The sequence below is a fragment of the Ambystoma mexicanum genome, chromosome 12 (genome assembly GCF_040938575.1).
Source record: "Ambystoma mexicanum isolate Mex_15411 chromosome 12, UKY_AmexF1_1, whole genome shotgun sequence".
Classification (NCBI taxonomy): domain Eukaryota; kingdom Metazoa; phylum Chordata; class Amphibia; order Caudata; family Ambystomatidae; genus Ambystoma; species Ambystoma mexicanum.
In genome coordinates this window covers 321,941,992-321,963,241 of record NC_090936.1, presented here as the reverse complement: position 1 = coordinate 321,963,241, position 21,250 = coordinate 321,941,992, and positions in this window count along the sequence as shown.

Below are 21,250 nucleotides of genomic sequence, written 5' to 3'. Positions count from 1 at the left end.
CTGATACCCTCCCTTTAGCATGAGATGTGATATCCAACTCCTTCCCATTCCAATCCTGAGATCCTTCTGATAGCATGAGATGTGATATCTCAATGCCTCTAATACCAAACCTGAGATCCTACCTCTAACATGAAATGTGATATCCAACTCCTTCCCCTTCCAAACCTGAGAGCCTTCCTATAGCATGAGATGTGATATCCAAGTCCTTCCCATTCCAATCCTGAGACCCTTCCTATAGCTTGAGATGTGATATCCAACTCCTCCCCATTCCAATTCTGAGACCCTTCCTATAGCATGAGATGTGATATCTCAATGCTTCTAATACCAAACCTGGGACCCTTCCTATAACATGAGATGGGATATCCAAGTCCTTCCCATTCCAATCCTGAGACCCTTCCTATAGCATGAGATGTGATATCTCAATGCTTCTAATACCAAACCTGAGACCCTTCCTATAACAAGAGATGTGATATCCATGTCCTTCCCATTCCAATCCTGAGACCCGTCCTATACCATGAGATGTGATATCTCAATGCTTCTCATACCAAACCTGAGACCCTTCCTATAATGAGATGGGATATCCAACTCCTTCCCATTCCAATCCTGAGACCCTTCCAATAGCAGAGATGTGATATCTCAATGCTTATACCAAACCTGAGACCCTTCCTATGGCATGAAATGTCATATACAACTCCTTCCGATTCCAGACCTGAGACCCTTCCTATAGCATGAGATGTGATATCCAACTCCTTCTCATTCCAATCCTGAGACCCTTCCTATAGCTTGAGATGTGATATCCAACTCCTTCCCATTCCAATCATGAGACCCTTCCTATAGCATGAGATGTGATATCTCAATGCTTCTAATACCAAACCTGAGATTGTTCCTATAACATGAGATGTGATATCTCAATGCTTCTAATACCAAACCTGAGACCCTCCCTTTAGCATGAGATGTGATATCCGACTCCTTCCCATACCAATCCTGAGACCCTTCTGATAGCATGAGATGTGATATCTCAATGCTTCTACCAAAACCGAGACCCTTCCTTTAGCATGAGATGTGATATCCAACTCCTTCCCATTCCAATCCTGAGACCCTTCCTATAGCATGAGATGTGATATCTCAATGCCTCTAATACCAAACCTGAGATTCTTCCTATAACATGAGATGTGATATCTCAATGCTTCTAATACCAAACCTGAGACCCTCCCTTTAGCATGAGATGTGATATCCGACTCCTTCCCATACCAATCCTGAGACCCTTCTGATAGCATGAGATGTGATATCTCAATGCCTCTAATACCAAACCTGAGATTCTTCCTATAACATGAGATGTGATATCTCAATGCTTCTAATACCAAACCTGAGACCCTCCCTTTAGCATGAGATGTGATATCAGACTCCTTCCCATTCCAATCCTGAGACCCTTCTGATAGCATGAGATGTGATATCTCAAAGCTTCTAATACCAAACCTGAGACCCTTCCTATAACATAAAATGGGATATCCAACTCCTTCCCATTCCAATCCTGAGACCCTTCCGATAGCAGAGATGTGATATCTCAATGCTTATACCAAACCTGAGACCCTTCCTGTGGCATGAGATGTCATATACAACTCCTTCCCATTCCAATCCTGAGACCCTTCCTATAGCATGAGATGTGATATCCAACTCCTTCCCATTCCAATCCTGAGACCCTTCCTATAGCATGAGATTTGATATCTCAATGCTTCTAACACCAAACCTGAGATCCTTCCGATAGCATGAGATGTGATATCTCAATGCTTCTAATACCAAACCTGAGATCATTCCTATAACACGAGATGTAATATCCAAATCCTTCCCCTTCCAAACCTGAGATCCTTCTGATAGCATGAGATGTGATATCTCAATGCCTCTAATACCAAACCTGAGATCCTACCTCTAACATGAAATGTGATATCCAACTCCTTCCCCTTCCAAACCTGAGAGCCTCCCTTTAGCATGAGATGTGATATCCAACTCCTTCCCATTCCAATCCTGAGATACTTCTGATAGCATGAGATGTGATATCTCAATGCCTCTAATACCAAACCTGAGATCCTACCTCTAACATGAAATGTGATATCCAACTCCTTCCCCTTCCAAACCTGAGAGCCTTCCTATAGCATGAGATGTGATATCCAAGTCCTTCCCATTCCAATCCTGAGACCCTTCCTATAGCTTGAGATGTGATATCCAACTCCTCCCCATTCCAATTCTGAGACCCTTCCTATAGCATGAGATGTGATATCTCAATGCTTCTAATACCAAACCTGGGACCCTTCTTCCTATAACATGAGATGGGATATCCAAGTCCTTCCCATTCCAATCCTGAGACCCTTCCTATAGCATGAGATGTGATATCGCAATGCTTCTAATACCAAACCTGAGACCCTTCCTATAACAAGAGATGTGATATCCATGTCCTTCCCATTCCAATCCTGAGACCCGTCCTATACCATGAGATGTGATATCTCAATGCTTCTAATACCAAACCTGAGACCCTTCCTATAATGAGATGGGATATCCAACTCCTTCCCATTCCAATCCTGAGACCCTTCCAATAGCAGAGATGTGATATCTCAATGCGTATACCAAACCTGAGACCCTTCCTATGGCATGAAATGTCATATACAACTCCTTCCGATTCCAGACCTGAGACCCTTCCTATAGCATGAGATGTGATATCCAACTCCTTCTCATTCCAATCCTGAGACCCTTCCTATAGCTTGAGATGTGATATCCAACTCCTTCCCATTCCAATCCTGAGACCCTTCTGATAGCATGAGATGTGATATCTCAATGCCTATAATACCAAACCTGAGATCCTTCCGATAGCATGAGATGTGATATCTCAATGCTTCTAATACCAAACCTGAGATCCTTCCTATAACATGAAATGTGATATCCAAATCCTTCCAAATCCAATCCTGATACCCTTCCGATAGCATGAGATGTGATATCCCAATGCTTCTACAAAACCTGAGACCCATACATGGCATGAGATGTGATATCAAACTCCTTCCCATTCCAATCCTGAGACACTTCCTATAGCATGAGATGTGATATCTCAATGCTTCTAATACCAAACCTGAGACTCTTCCTATAACATGAGATGGGATATCCAACTCCTTCCAATTCCAATCCTGAGACCCTTCCGATAGCAGAGATGTGATATCTCAATGCTTATACCAAACCTGAGACACTTCCTATGGCATGAGATGTCATATACAACTCCTTCCCATTCCAATCCTGAGACCCTTCCTATAGCATGAGATGTGATATCTCAATGCTTATACCAAACCTGAGACCCATACATGGCATGAGATGTGATATCAAACTCCTTCCCATTCCAATCCTGAGACCATTCCTATAGCATGAGATGTGATATCTCAATGCTTCTAATACCAAACCTGAGACTCTTCCTATAACATGAGATGGGATATCCAACTCCTTCCCATTCCAATCCTGAGACCCTTCCGATAGCAGAGATGTGATATCTCAATGCTTATACCAAACCTGAGACCCTTCCTATGGCATGAGATGTCATATACAACTCCTTCCCATTCCAATCCTGAGACCCTTCCTATAGCATGAGATGTGATATCTCAATGCTTATACCAAACCTGAGACCCTTCCTATAGCATGAGATGTGATATCCAACTCCTTCCCATTTCAATCCTGAGACCCTTCCTATAGCATGAGATGTGATGTCTCAATGCTTCTAATACCAAACCTGAGATCCTTCCTATAACATCAGATGTGATATCCAACTCCTTCCCATTCCAATCCTGAGACCCTTCCTATAGCATGAGATGTGATATCTCAATGTTTATACCAAACCTGAGACCCTTCCTATAGCATGAGATGTGATATCCAACTCCTTCCCATTCCAATCCTGAGACCCTTCCTATAGCATGAGATGTGATATCTCAATGCCTATAATACCAAATCTGAGATCCTTCCTCTAACATGAAATGTGATATCCAACTCCTTCCCTTTCCAAACCTGAGAGCCTACCTATAGCATGAGATGTGATATCCAAGACCTTCCCATTCCAATCCTTAGACCCTTCCTACAGCATACAATATGATATCTCAATGATTCTAATAACAAACCTGAGACCCGTCCTATAACATGAGATGTGATATCCAACTCCTTCCCATTCCAATCCTGAGACACTTCCGATAGCAGAGATGTGATATCTCAATGCTTATTCCAAACCTGAGACCCTTCCTATAGCATGAGATGTGATATCCAACTCCTTCCCGTTCCAAACCTGAGACACTTCCTATAGCATATGTGATATCCAACTCCTTCCCATTCCAAACATGAGACCCTTCCTATAGCATGAGATGTGATATCCAACTCCTTCCCATTCCAATCCTGAGACCCTTCCTATAGCATGAGATTTGATATCTCAATGCTTCTAACACCAAACCTGAGATACTTCCGATAGCATGAGATGTGATATCTCAATGCTTCTAATACCAAACCTGAGATCATTCCTATAACACGAGATGTAATATCAAAATCCTTCCCCTTCCAAACCTGAGACCCTCCCTTTAGCATGAGATGTGATATCCAGATGTGATATCCAACTCCTTCCCATTCCAATCCTGAGATCCTTCTGATAGCATGAGATGTGATATCTCAATGCCTCTAATACCAAACCTGAGATCCTACCTCTAACATGAAATGTGATATCCAACTCCTTCCCCTTCCAAACCTGAGAGCCTTCCTATAGCATGAGATGTGATATCCAAGTCCTTCCCATTCCAATCCTGAGACCCTTCCTATAGCTTGAGATGTGATATCCAACTCCTCCCCATTCCAATTCTGAGACCCTTCCTATAGCATGAGATGTGATATCTCAATGCTTCTAATACCAAACCTGGGACCCTTCCTATAACATGAGATGGGATATCCAAGTCCTTCCCATTCCAATCCTGAGACCCTTCCTATAGCATGAGATGTGATATCTCAATGCTTCTAATACCAAACCTGAGACCCTTCCTATAACAAGAGATGTGATATCCATGTCCTTCCCATTCCAATCCTGAGACCGGTCCTATACCATGAGATGTGATATCTCAATGCTTCTCATACCAAACCTGAGACCCTTCCTATAATGAGATGGGATATCCAACTCCTTCCCATTCCAATCCTGAGACCCTTCCAATAGCAGAGATGTGATATCTCAATGCTTATACCAAACCTGAGACCCTTCCTATGGCATGAAATGTCATATACAACTCCTTCCGATTCCAGACCTGAGACCCTTCCTATAGCATGAGATGTGATATCCAACTCCTTCTCATTCCAATCCTGAGACCCTTCCTATAGCTTGAGATGTGATATCCAACTCCTTCCCATTCCAATCATGAGACCCTTCCTATAGCATGAGATGTGATATCTCAATGCTTCTAATACCAAACCTGAGATTGTTCCTATAACATGAGATGTGATATCTCAATGCTTCTAATACCAAACCTGAGACCCTCCCTTTAGCATGAGATGTGATATCCGACTCCTTCCCATACCAATCCTGAGACCCTTCTGATAGCATGAGATGTGATATCTCAATGCTTCTACCAAAACCGAGACCCTTCCTTTAGCATGAGATGTGATATCCAACTCCTCCCCATTCCTATCCTGAGACCCTTCCTATAGCATGAGATGTGATATCTCAATGCCTCTAATACCAAACCTGAGATTCTTCCTATAACATGAGATGTGATATCTCAATGCTTCTAATACCAAACCTGAGACCCTCCCTTTAGCATGAGATGTGATATCCGACTCCTTCCCATACCAATCCTGAGACCCTTCTGATAGCATGAGATGTGATATCTCAATGCCTCTAATACCAAACCTGAGATTCTTCCTATAACATGAGATGTGATATCTCAATGCTTCTAATACCAAACCTGGGACCCTCCCTTTAGCATGAGATGTGATATCAGACTCCTTCCCATTCCAATCCTGAGACCCTTCTGATAGCATGAGATGTGATATCTCAAAGCTTCTAATACCAAACCTGAGACCCTTCCTATAACATAAAATGGGATATCCAACTCCTTCCCATTCCAATCCTGAGACCCTTCCGATAGCAGAGATGTGATATCTCAATGCTTATACCAAACCTGAGACCCTTCCTGTGGCATGAGATGTCATATACAACTCCTTCCCATTCCAATCCTGAGACCCTTCCTATAGCATGAGATGTGATATCCAACTCCTTCCCATTCCAATCCTGAGACCCTTCCTATAGCATGAGATTTGATATCTCAATGCTTCTAACACCAAACCTGAGATCCTTCCGATAGCATGAGATGTGATATCTCAATGCTTCTAATACCAAACCTGAGATCATTCCTATAACACGAGATGTAATATCCAAATCCTTCCCCTTCCAAACCTGAGATCCTTCTGATAGCATGAGATGTGATATCTCAATGCCTCTAATACCAAACCTGAGATCCTACCTCTAACATGAAATGTGATATCCAACTCCTTCCCCTTCCAAACCTGAGAGCCTCCCTTTAGCATGAGATGTGATATCCAACTCCTTCCCATTCCAATCCTCAGATCCTTCTGATAGCATGAGATGTGATATCTCAATGCCTCTAATACCAAACCTGAGATCCTACCTCTAACATGAAATGTGATATCCAACTCCTTCCCCTTCCAAACCTGAGAGCCTTCCTATAGCATGAGATGTGATATCCAAGTCCTTCCCATTCCAATCCTGAGACCCTTCCTATAGCTTGAGATGTGATATCCAACTCCTCCCCATTCCAATTCTGAGACCCTTCCTATAGCATGAGATGTGATATCTCAATGCTTCTAATACCAAACCTGGGACCCTTCTTCCTATAACATGAGATGGGATATCCAAGTCCTTCCCATTCCAATCCTGAGACCCTTCCTATAGCATGAGATGTGATATCGCAATGCTTCTAATACCAAACCTGAGACCCTTCCTATAACAAGAGATGTGATATCCATGTCCTTCCCATTCCAATCCTGAGACCCGTCCTATACCATGAGATGTGATATCTCAATGCTTCTAATACCAAACCTGAGACCCTTCCTATAATGAGATGGGATATCCAACTCCTTCCCATTCCAATCCTGAGACCCTTCCAATAGCAGAGATGTGATATCTCAATGCTTATACCAAACCTGAGACCCTTCCTATGGCATGAAATGTCATATACAACTCCTTCCGATTCCAGACCTGAGACCCTTCCTATAGCATGAAATGTGATATCCAACTCCTTCTCATTCCAATCCTGAGACCCTTCCTATAGCTTGAGATGTGATATCCAACTCCTTCCCATTCCAATCCTGAGACCCTTCTGATAGCATGAGATGTGATATCTCAATGCCTATAATACCAAACCTGAGATCCTTCCGATAGCATGAGATGTGATATCTCAATGCTTCTAATACCAAACCTGAGATCCTTCCTATAACATGAAATGTGATATCCAAATCCTTCCAAATCCAATCCTGATACCCTTCCGATAGCATGAGATGTGATATCCCAATGCTTCTACAAAACCTGAGACCCATACATTGCATGAGATGTGATATCAAACTCCTTCCCATTCCAATCCTGAGACACTTCCTATAGCATGAGATGTGATATCTCAATGCTTCTAATACCAAACCTGAGACTCTTCCTATAACATGAGATGGGATATCCAACTCCTTCCCATTCCAATCCTGAGACCCTTCCGATAGCAGAGATGTGATATCTCAATGCTTATACCAAACCTGAGACACTTCCTATGGCATGAGATGTCATATACAACTCCTTCCCATTCCAATCCTGAGACCCTTCCTATAGCATGAGATGTGATATCTCAATGCTTATACCAAACCTGAGACCCATACATGGCATGAGATGTGATATCAAACTCCTTCCCATTCCAATCCTGAGACCATTCCTATAGCATGAGATGTGATATCTCAATGCTTCTAATACCAAACCTGAGACTCTTCCTATAACATGAGATGGGATATCCAACTCCTTCCCATTCCAATCCTGAGACCCTTCCGATAGCAGAGATGTGATATCTCAATGCTTATACCAAACCTGAGACCCTTCCTATGGCATGAGATGTCATATACAACTCCTTCCCATTCCAATCCTGAGACCCTTCATATAGCATGAGATGTGATATCTCAATGCTTATACCAAACCTGAGATCCTTCCTATAACATCAGATGTGATATCCAACTCCTTCCCATTCCAATCCTGAGACCCTTCCTATAGCATGAGATGTGATATCTCAATGTTTATACCAAACCTGAGACCCTTCCTATAGCATGAGATGTGATATCCAACTCCTTCCCATTCCAATCCTGAGACCCTTCCTATAGCATGAGATGTGATATCTCAATGCCTCTAATACCAAATCTGAGATCCTTCCTCTAACATGAAATGTGATATCCAACTCCTTCCCTTTCCAAACCTGAGAGCCTACCTATAGCATGAGATGTGATATCCAAGACCTTCCCATTCCAATCCTTAGACCCTTCCTACAGCATACAATATGATATCTCAATGATTCTAATAACAAACCTGAGACCCGTCCTATAACATGAGATGTGATATCCAACTCCTTCCCATTCCAATCCTGAGACACTTCCGATAGCAGAGATGTGATATCTCAATGCTTATTCCAAACCTGAGACCCTTCCTATAGCATGAGATGTGATATCCAACTCCTTCCCGTTCCAAACCTGAGACCCTTCCTATAGCATATGTGATATCCAACTCCTTCCCATTCCAAACATGAGACCCTTCCTATAGCATGAGATGTGATATCCAACTCCTTCCCATTCCAATCCTGAGACCCTTCCTATAGCATGAGATGTGATATCTCAATGCCTCTAATACCAACCTGAGATCCTTCCTCTAACATGAAATGTGATATCCAACTCCTTCCCTTTCCAACCCTGAGAGCCTACCTATAGCATGAGATGTGATATCCAAGACCTTCCCATTCCAATCTTTAGACCCTTCCTACAGCATACAATATGATATCTCAATGATTCTAATAACAAACCTGAGACCCGTCCTATAACATGAGATGTGATATCCAACTCCTTCCCATTCCAATCCTGAGACACTTCCGATAGCAGAGATGTGATATCTCAATGCTTATTCCAAACCTGAGACCCTTCGTATAGCATGAGATGTGATATCCAACTCCTTTCCGTTCCAAACCTGAGACCCTTCCTATAGCATATGTGATATCCAACTCCTTCCCATTCCAAACATGAGACCCTTCCTATAGCAAGAATGTAATATCCAACTCCTTCCCATTCCAATCCTGAGACTCTTCCTACAGCATGCGATGTGATATCTCAATGCTTCTAATACCAAACCTGAGACCCGTCCTATAACATGAGATGGGATATCCAACCCCTTCCCGTTCCAAACCTGAGACCCTTCCTATAGCATGAGATGTGATATCCAACTCCTTCCCATCCCAATCCTGAGACACTTCCGATAGCATGAGATGTGATATCTCAATGCTTCTAATACCAAACCTGAGATCCTTCCTATAACATGAGATTTGATATCCAAATCCTTCCCCTTCCAAACCTGAGACCCTCCCTTTAGCATGAGATGTGATATCCAACTCCTTCCCATTCCAATCCTGAGACCCTTCTGATAGCATGAGATGTGATATCTCAATGCCTCTAATACCAAACCTGAGATCCTACCTCTAACATGAAATATGATATCCAACTCCTTCCCTTTCCAAACCTGAGATCCTGCCTATAGCATGAGATGTGATATCCAAGTCCTTCCCATTCCAATCCTGAGACCCTTCCTATAGCATGAGATGTGATATCTCAATGCTTATACCAAACCTGAGACCCTTCCTATGGCATGAGATGCCATATACAACTCCTTCCCATTCCAATCCTGAGACCCTGCTTATAGCATGAGATGTGATATCTCAATGCTTCTAATACCAAACCTGAGATCTTTCCTATAACATGAGATGTGATATCCAACTCCTTCCCATTCCAATCCTGAGACCATTCCTATAGCATGAGATGTGATATCTCAATGCTTATACCAAACCTGAGACCCTTCCTATAGCTTGAGATGTGATATCCAACTCCTTCCCATTCCAATTCTGAGACCCTTCCTATAGCATGAGATGTGATATCTCAATGCCTCTAATACCAAACCTGAGATCCTTCCTCTAACATGAAATGTGATATCCAACTCCTTCCCCTTCCAAACCTGAGAGCCTTCCTATAGCATGAGATATGATATCCAAGTCCTTTCCATTCCAATCCTGAGACCCTTCCTATAACATGAGATGTGATATCCAACTCCTTCCCATTCCAACCTGAGACCCTTCCTATAGCATGAGATGGGATATCCAACTCCTTCCAAATCCAATCCTAATACCCTTCCGATAGCATGAGATCTGATATCCCAATGCTTCTACCAAACCTGAGACCCATACTATGGCATGAGATGTGATATCAAACTCCTTCCCATTCCAACCTGAGACCCTTCCTATAGCATGAGATGGGATATCCAACTCCTTCCAAATCCAATCCTGAAATCCTTCCGATAGCATGAGATGTGATATCCCAATGCTTCTACCAAACCTGAGACCCATACTATGGCATGAGATGTGATATCCAACTCCTTCCCATTCCAATTCTGAGACTCTTCTGATAGCATGAGATGTGATATCTCAATGCCTCTAATACCAAACCTGAGATCCTACCTCTAACATGAAATGTGATATCCAACTCTTTCCCGTTGCAAACCTGAGAGCCTTCCTATAGCATGAGATGTGATATCCAAGTCCTTCCCATTCCAATCCTGAGACCCTTCCTATAACATGAGATGTGATATCCAACTCCTTCCCATTCCAACCTGAGACCCTTCCTATAGCATGCGATGTGATATCCCAATGCTTCTACCAAACCTGAGACCCATACTATGGCATGAGATGTGATATCAAACTCCTTCCCATTCCAATCCTGAGACCCTTCCTATAGCTTGAGATGTGATATCCAACTCCTTCCCATTCCAATTCTGAGACCCTTCCTATACAATGAGACTTGATATCTCAATGCTTCTAATACCAAACCTGAGACCCGTCCTATAACATGAGATGTGATATCCAAATCCTTCCCCTTCCAAACCTTAGACCCTTCCTTTATCATGAGATGTGATATCCAACTCCTTCCCATTCCAATCCTGAGACTCTTCCGATATCATGAGATGTGATATCTCAATGCTTCTAATGTCAAACTTGAGACCCTCCCTATAGCATGAAATGTGATATCCAAGTCCTTCCCATTCCAATCCTGAGACCCTTCCTATAGCATGAGATGTGATATCTCAATGCTTCTAATACCAAACCTGAGACCCTTCCTATAACATGAGATGGGAATATCCAAATCCTTCCCATTCCAATCCTGAGACCCTTCCGATAGCAGAGATGTGATATCTCAATGCTTATACCAAACCTGAGATCCTTCCTATAACATGAGATGTGATATCCAACTCCTTCCCATTCCAATCCTGAGACACTTCCTATAGCATGAGATGTGATATCTCACTGCTTATACCAAACCTGAGACCCTTCCTATAGCATGAGATGTGATATCCAACTCCTTCCCATTCCAATCCTGAGACCCTTCCTATAGCATGAGATGTGATATCTCAATGCCTCTAATACCAAACCTGAGATCCTACCTCTAACATGAAATATGATATCCAACTCCTTCCCTTTCCAAACCTGAGATCCTGCCTATAGCATGAGATGTGATATCCAAGTCCTTCCCATTCCAATCCTGAGACCCTTCCTATAGCATGAGATGTGATATCTCAATGCTTATACCAAACCTGAGACCCTTCCTATGGCATGAGATGCCATATACAACTCCTTCCCATTCCAATCCTGAGACCCTGCTTATAGCATGAGATGTGATATCTCAATGCTTCTAATACCAAACCTGAGATCTTTCCTATAACATGAGATGTGATATCCAACTCCTTCCCATTCCAATCCTGAGACCATTCCTATAGCATGAGATGTGATATCTCAATGCTTATACCAAACCTGAGACCCTTCCTATAGCTTGAGATGTGATATCCAACTCCTTCCCATTCCAATCCTGAGACCCTTCCTATAGCATGAGATGTGATATCTCAATGCCTCTAATACCAAACCTGAGATCCTTCCTCTAACATGAAATGTGATATCCAACTCCTTCCCCTTCCAAACCTGAGAGCCTTCCTATAGCATGAGATATGATATCCAAGTCCTTTCCATTCCAATCCTGAGACCCTTCCTATAACATGAGATGTGATATCCAACTCCTTCCCATTCCAACCTGAGACCCTTCCTATAGCATGAGATGGGATATCCAACTCCTTCCAAATCCAATCCTGATACCCTTCCGATAGCATGAGATCTGATATCCCAATGCTTCTACCAAACCTGAGACCCATACTATGGCATGAGATGTGATATCAAACTCCTTCCCATTCCAACCTGAGACCCTTCCTATAGCATGAGATGGGATATCCAACTCCTTCCAAATCCAATCCTGAAATCCTTCCGATAGCATGAGATGTGATATCCCAATGCTTCTACCAAACCTGAGACCCATACTATGGCATGAGATGTGATATCCAACTCCTTCCCATTCCAATTCTGAGACTCTTCTGATAGCATGAGATGTGATATCTCAATGCCTCTAATACCAAACCTGAGATCCTACCTCTAACATGAAATGTGATATCCAACTCTTTCCCGTTGCAAACCTGAGAGCCTTCCTATAGCATGAGATGTGATATCCAAGTCCTTCCCATTCCAATCCTGAGACCCTTCCTATAACATGAGATGTGATATCCAACTCCTTCCCATTCCAACCTGAGACCCTTCCTATAGCATGCGATGTGATATCCCAATGCTTCTACCAAACCTGAGACCCATACTATGGCATGAGATGTGATATCAAACTCCTTCCCATTCCAATCCTGAGACCCTTCCTATAGCTTGAGATGTGATATCCAACTCCTTCCCATTCCAATTCTGAGACCCTTCCTATACAATGAGACTTGATATCTCAATGCTTCTAATACCAAACCTGAGACCCGTCCTATAACATGAGATTTGATATCCAAATCCTTCCCCTTCCAAACCTTAGACCCTTCCTTTATCATGAGATGTGATATCCAACTCCTTCCCATTCCAATCCTGAGACTCTTCCGATATCATGAGATGTGATATCTCAATGCTTCTAATGTCAAACTTGAGACCCTCCCTATAGCATGAAATGTGATATCCAAGTCCTTCCCATTCCAATCCTGAGACCCTTCCTATAGCATGAGATGTGATATCTCAATGCTTCTAATACCAAACCTGAGACCCTTCCTATAACATGAGATGGGAATATCCAACTCCTTCCCATTCCAATCCTGAGACCCTTCCGATAGCAGAGATGTGATATCTCAATGCTTATACCAAACCTGAGATCCTTCCTATAACATGAGATGTGATATCCAACTCCTTCCCATTCCAATCCTGAGACACTTCCTATAGCATGAGATGTGATATCTCACTGCTTATACCAAACCTGAGACCCTTCCTATAGCATGAGATGTGATATCCAACTCCTTCCCATTCCAATCCTGAGACCCTTCCTATAGCATGAGATGTGATATCTCAATGCCTCTAATACCAAACCTGAGATCCTACCTCTAACATGAAATATGATATCCAACTCCTTCCCTTTCCAAACCTGAGATCCTGCCTATAGCATGAGATGTGATATCCAAGTCCTTCCCATTCCAATACTGAGACCCTTCCTATAGCATGAGATGTGATATCTCAATGCTTATACCAAACCTGAGACCCTTCCTATGGCATGAGATGCCATATACAACTCCTTCCCATTCCAATCCTGAGACCCTGCTTATAGCATGAGATGTGATATCTCAATGCTTCTAATACCAAACCTGAGATCTTTCCTATAACATGAGATGTGATATCCAACTCCTTCCCATTCCAATCCTGAGACCATTCCTATAGCATGAGATGTGATATCTCAATGCTTATACCAAACCTGAGACCCTTCCTATAGCTTGAGATGTGATATCCAACTCCTTCCCATTCCAATCCTGAGACCCTTCCTATAGCATGAGATGTGATATCTCAATGCCTCTAATACCAAACCTGAGATCCTTCCTCTAACATGAAATGTGATATCCAACTCCTTCCCCTTCCAAACCTGAGAGCCTACCTATAGCATGAGATATGATATCCAAGTCCTTTCCATTCCAATCCTGAGACCCTTCCTATAACATGAGATGTGATATCCAACTCCTTCCCATTCCAACCTGAGACCCTTCCTATAGCATGAGATGGGATATCCAACTCCTTCCAAATCCAATCCTGATACCCTTCCGATAGCATGAGATCTGATATCCCAATGCTTCTACCAAACCTGAGACCCATACTATGGCATGAGATGTGATATCAAACTCCTTCCCATTCCAACCTGAGACCCTTCCTATAGCATGAGATGGGATATCCAACTCCTTCCAAATCCAATCCTGAAATCCTTCCGATAGCATGAGATGTGATATCCCAATGCTTCTACCAAACCTGAGACCCATACTATGGCATGAGATGTGATATCCAACTCCTTCCCATTCCAATTCTGAGACTCTTCTGATAGCATGAGATGTGATATCTCAATGCCTCTAATACCAAACCTGAGATCCTACCTCTAACATGAAATGTGATATCCAACTCTTTCCCGTTGCAAACCTGAGAGCCTTCCTATAGCATGAGATGTGATATCCAAGTCCTTCCCATTCCAATCCTGAGACCCTTCCTATAACATGAGATGTGATATCCAACTCCTTCCCATTCCAACCTGAGACCCTTCCTATAGCATGAGATGTGATATCCCAATGCTTCTACCAAACCTGAGACCCATACTATGGCATGAGATGTGATATCAAACTCCTTCCCATTCCAATCCTGAGACCCTTCCTATAGCTTGAGATGTGATATCCAACTCCTTCCCATTCCAATTCTGAGACCCTTCCTATACAATGAGACTTGATATCTCAATCCTTCTAATACCAAACCTGAGACCCGTCCTATAACATGAGATGTGATATCCAAATCCTTCCCCTTCCAAACCTTAGTCCCTTCCTTTATCATGAGATGTGATATCCAACTCCTTCCCATTCCAATCCTGAGACTCTTCCGATATCATGAGATGTGATATCTCAATGCTTCTAATATCAAACTTGAGACCCTCCCTATAGCATGAAATGTGATATCCAAGTCCTTCCCATTCCAATCCTGAGACCCTTCCTATAGCATGAGATGTGATATCTCAATGCTTCTAATACCAAACCTGAGACCCTTCCTATAACATGAGATGGGAATATCCAACTCCTTCCCATTCCAATCCTGAGACCCTTCCGATAGCAGAGATGTGATATCTCAATGCTTATACCAAACCTGAGATCCTTCCTATAACATGAGATGTGATATCCAACTCCTTCCCATTCCAATCCTGAGACACTTCCTATAGCATGAGATGTGATATCTCACTGCTTATACCAAACCTGAGACCCTTCCTATAGCATGAGATGTGATATCCAACTCCTTCCCATTCCAATCCTGAGACCCTTCCTATAGCATGAGATGTGATATCTCAATGCTTCTAATATCAAACTTGAGACCCTCCCTATAGCATGAGATGTGATACCCAAGTCCTTTCCATTCCAATCCTGAGACCCTTCCTACAGCATGCGATGTGATGTCTCAATGCTTCTAATATCAAACCTGAGACTCTTCCTATAACATGAGATGGGATATCCAACTTCTTCCCATTCCAATCCTGAGACCCTTCCAATAGCAGAGATGTGATATCTCAATGCTTATACCAAACCTAAGACCCTTCCTATGGCATGAGATGTCATATACAACTCCTTCCCATTCCAATCCTGAGACCCTTCCTATAGCATGAGATGTGATATCTCAATGCTTATACCAAACCTGAGACCCTTCCTATAGCATGAGATGTGATATCCAACTCCTTCCCATTCCAATCCTGAGACCCTTCCTATAGCATGAGATGTGATGTCTCAATGCTTCTAATACCAAACCTGAGATCCTTCCTATAACATGAGATGTGATATCCAACTCCTTCCCATTCCAATCCCGAGACCCTTCCTATAGCATGAGATGTGATATCTCAATGCTTATACCAAACCTGAGACCCTTCCTATAGCATGAGATGTGATATCCAACTCCTTCCCATTCCAATCCTGAGACTCTTCCTATAGCATGAGATGTGATATCTCAATGCCTCTGATACCAAACCTGAGATCCTTCCTCTAACATGAAATGTGATATCCAACTCCTTCCCTTTCCAAACCTGAGAGTCTACCTATAGCATGAGATGTGATATCCAAGTCCTTCCCATTCCAATCCTTAGACCCTTCCTACAGCATGCAATATGATATCTCAATGATTCTAATAACAAACCTGAGACCCGTCCTATAACATGAGATGTGATATCCAACTCCTTCCGGTTTCAAACCTGAGACCCTTCCTATAACATGAGATGTGATATCCAACTCCTTCCCGTTTCAAACCTGAGACCCTTCCTATAGCATATGTGATATCCAACTCCTTCCCATTCCAAACATGAGACCCTTCCTATAGCAAGAATGTAATATCCAACTCCTTCCCATTCCAATCCTGAGACCATTCCTATAGCATGAGATGTGATATCTCAATGCTTCTAATACCAAACCTGAGATCCTTCCTATGACATGAGATGTGATATCCAATTCCTCCCCATTCCAAACCTGAGAACCTTCCTACAGCATGCAATGTGATATCTCAATGCTTCTAATACCAAACCTGAGACCAGTCCTATAACATGAGATTGGATATCCAACTCCTTCCCCTTCCAAACCTGAGACCCTTCCTATAGCATGAGATGTGATATCCAACTTCTTCCCATTCCAATCCTGAGACCCTTCCTATAACATGAGATGTGATGTCTCAATGCTTCTAATACCAAACCTGAGATCTTTCCTATAACATGAGATGTGATATCCAACTCCTTCCCATTCCAATCCTGAGACCCTTCCTATAGCATGAGATGTGCTATCTCAATGCTTATACCAAACCTGAGACCCTTCCTAAAGCTTGAGTTGTGATATCCAACTCCTTCCCATTCCAATCCTGAGACCCTTCCTATAACATGAAATGTGATATCCAACTCCTTCCCATTCCAACCTGAGACCCTTCCTATAGCATGAGATGGGATATCCAACTCCTTCCAAATCCAATACTGATACCCTTCCAATAGCATGAGATGTGATATCCCAATGCTTCTACCAAACCTGAGAACCATACTATAGCATGAGATGTGATATCAAACTCCTTCCCATTCCAATCCTGAGACTCTTCCTATAGCTTGAGATGTGATATCCGAAATCCTTCCCATTCCAATTCTGAGACCCTTCCTATACTATGAGACTTGATATCTCAATGCTTCTAATACCAAACCTGAGACCCGTCCTATAACATGAGATGTGATATCCAAATCTTTCCCCTTCCAAACCTTAGACCCTTCCTTTATCATGAGATGTGATATCCAACTCCTTCCCATTCCAATCCTGAGACCCTTCCAATATCATGAGATTTGTTATCTCAATGCTTCTAATATCAAAATTGAGACCTGCCTATAACATGAGATGTGATATCCAAATCTTTCCCCTTCCAAACCTTAGACCCTTCCTTTATCATGAGATGGGATATCCAACTCCTTCCCATTCCAATCCTGAGACCCTTCCGATAGCAGAGATGTGATATCTCAATGCTTATACCAATCCTGAGACCCTTCCTATGGCCTGAGATGTCATATACAACTCCTTCCCAATCCAATCCTGAGACCCTTCCTATAGCATGAGATGTGATATCTCAATGCTTATACCAAATCTGAGACCCTTCCTATAGCATGAGATGTGATATCCAACTCCTTCCCATTCCAATCCTGAGACCCTTCCTATAGCATGAGATGTGATGTCTCAATGCTTCTAATACCAAACCTGAGATCCTTCCTATAACATGAGATGTGATATCCAACTCCTTCCCATTCCAATCCTGAGACCCTTCCTATAGCATGAGATGTGATGTCTCAATGCTTCTAATACCAAACCTGAGAACCTTCCTACAGCATGCGATGTGATATCTCAATGCTTCTAATACCAAACCTGAGACCAGTCCTATAACATGAGATTGAATATCCAACTCCTTCCCCTTCCAAACCTGAGACCCTTCCTATAGCATGAGATGTGATATCCAACTTCTTCCCATTCCAATCCTGAGACCCTTCCTATAACATGAGATGTGATGTCTCAATGCTTCTAATACCAAACCTGAGATCTTTCCTATAACATGAGATGTAATATCCAACTCCTTCCCATTCCAATCCTGAGACCCTTCCTATAGCATGAGATGTGCTATCTCAATGCTTATACCAAACCTGAGACCCTTCCTATAGCATGAGATGTGATATCCAACTTCTTCCCATTCCAATCCTGAGACCCTTCCTATAACATGAGATGTGATGTCTCAATGCTTCTAATACCAAACCTGAGATCTTTCCTATAACATGAGATGTAATATCCAACTCTTTCCCATTCCAATCCTGAGACCCTTCCTATAGCATGAGATGTGATATCTCAATGCTTCTAATATCAAACTTGAGACCCTCCCTATAGCATGAGATGTGATACCCAAGTCCTTCCCATTCCAATCCTGAGACACTTCCTATAGCATGAGATGTGATATCTCAATGCTTATACCAAACCTGAGACCCTTCCTATAGCATGAGACGTGATATTCAACTCCTTCCCATTCCAATCCTGAGACCCTTCCTATAGCATGAGATGTGATGTCTCAATGCTTCTAATACCAAACCTGAGATCCTTCCTATAACATGAGATGTGATATCCAACTCCTTCCCATTCCAATCCCGAGACCCTTCCTATAGCATGAGATGTGATATCTCGATGCTTATACCAAACCTGAGACCCTTCCTATAGCATGAGATGTGATATCCAACTCCTTCCCATTCCAATCCTGAGACCCTTCCTATAGCATGAGATGTGATATCTCAATGCCTCTAATACCAAACCTGAGATCCTTCGTCTAACATGAAATGTGATATCCAACTCCTTCCCTTTCCAAACCTGAGAGCCTACCTATAGCATGAGATGTGATATCCAAGTCGTTCCCATTCCAATCCTTAGACCCTTCCTACAGCATGCAATATATCTCAATGATTCTAATAACAAACCTGAGACCCATCCTATAACATGAGATGTGATATCCAACTCCTTCCCATTCCAATCCTGAGACACTTCCGATAGCAGAGATGTGATATCTCAATGCTTATACCAAACCTGAGACCCTTCCTATAACATGAGATGTGATATCCAACTCCTTCCCGGTCCAAACCTGAGACCCTTCCTATAGCATATGTGATATCCAACTCCTTCCCATTCCAAACATGAGACCCTTCCTATAGCAAGAATGTAATATCCAACTCCTTCCCATTCCAATCCTGGGACCATTCCTATAGCATGAGATGTGATATCTCAATGCTTCTAATACCAAACCTGAGATCCTTCCTATGACATGAGATGTGATATCCAATTCCTCCCCATTCCAAACCTGAGAACCTTCCTACAGCATGCGATGGGATATCTCAATGCTTCTAATACCAAACCCGAGACCAGTCCTATAACATGAGATTCGATATCCAACTCCTTGCCCTTCCAAACCTGAGACCCTTCCTATAGCATGAGATGTGATATCCAACTTCTTCCCATTCCACTCCTGAGACCCTTCCTATAACATGAGATGTGATGTCTCAATGCTTCTAATACCAAACCTGAGATCTTTCCTATAACATGAGATGTGATATCCAACTCCTTCCCATTCCAATCCTGAGACCCTTCCTATAGCATGAGATGTGATATCTCATTGCTTATACCAAACCTGAGACCCTTCGTATAGCTTGAGATGTGATATCCAACTCCTTCCCATTCCAATCCTGAGACCCTTCCTATAGCATGAGATGTGATATCTCAAGGCCTCTAATACCAAACCTGAGATCCTTCCTCTAACATGAAATGTGATATCCAACTCCTTCCCCTTCCAAACCTGAGAGTCTTCCTATAGCATGAGATATGATATCCAAGTCCTTCCCATCCAATCTTGAGACCCTTCCTATAACATGAAATGTGATATCCAACTCCTTCCCATTCCAACCTGAGACCCTTCCTATAGCATGAGATGGGATATCCAACTCCTTCCAAATCCAATACTGATACCCTTCCGATAGCATGAGATGTGATATCCCAATGCTTCTACCAAACCTGAGACCCATACTATGGCATGAGATGTGATATCAAACTCCTTCCCATTCCAATCCTGAGACCCTACCTATAGCTTGAGATGTGATATCCAACTCCTTCCCATTCCAATTCTGAGACCCTTCCTATACCATGAGACTTGATATCTCAATGCTTCTAATACAAAACCTGAGACCCGTCCTATAACATGAGATGTGATATCCAAATCCTTCCCCTTCCAAACCTTAGACCCTCCCTATAGCATGAGATGTGACATCCAAGTCCTCCCCATTCCAATCCTGAGACTCTTCCTATAGCATGAGATGTGATATCTCAATGCTTCTAATACCAAACCTGAGACCCTTCCTATAACATGAGATGGGATATCCAACTCCTTCCCATTCCAATCCTGAGACCCTTCCGATAGCAGAGATGTGATATCTCAATGCTTATACCAATCCTGAGACCCTTCCTATGGCCTGATTTGTCATATACAACTCCTTCCCATTCCAATCCTGAGACCCTTCCTATAGCATGAGATGTGATATCTCAATGCTTATACCAAATCCGAGACCCTTCCTATAGCATGAGATGTGATATCCAACTCCTTCCCATTCCAATCCTGAGACCCTTCCTATAGCATGAGATGTGATGTCTCAATGCTTCTAATACCAAACCTGAGATCCTTCCTATAACATGAGATGTGATATCCAACCCCTTCCCATTCCAATCCTGAGACCCTTATGATAGCAT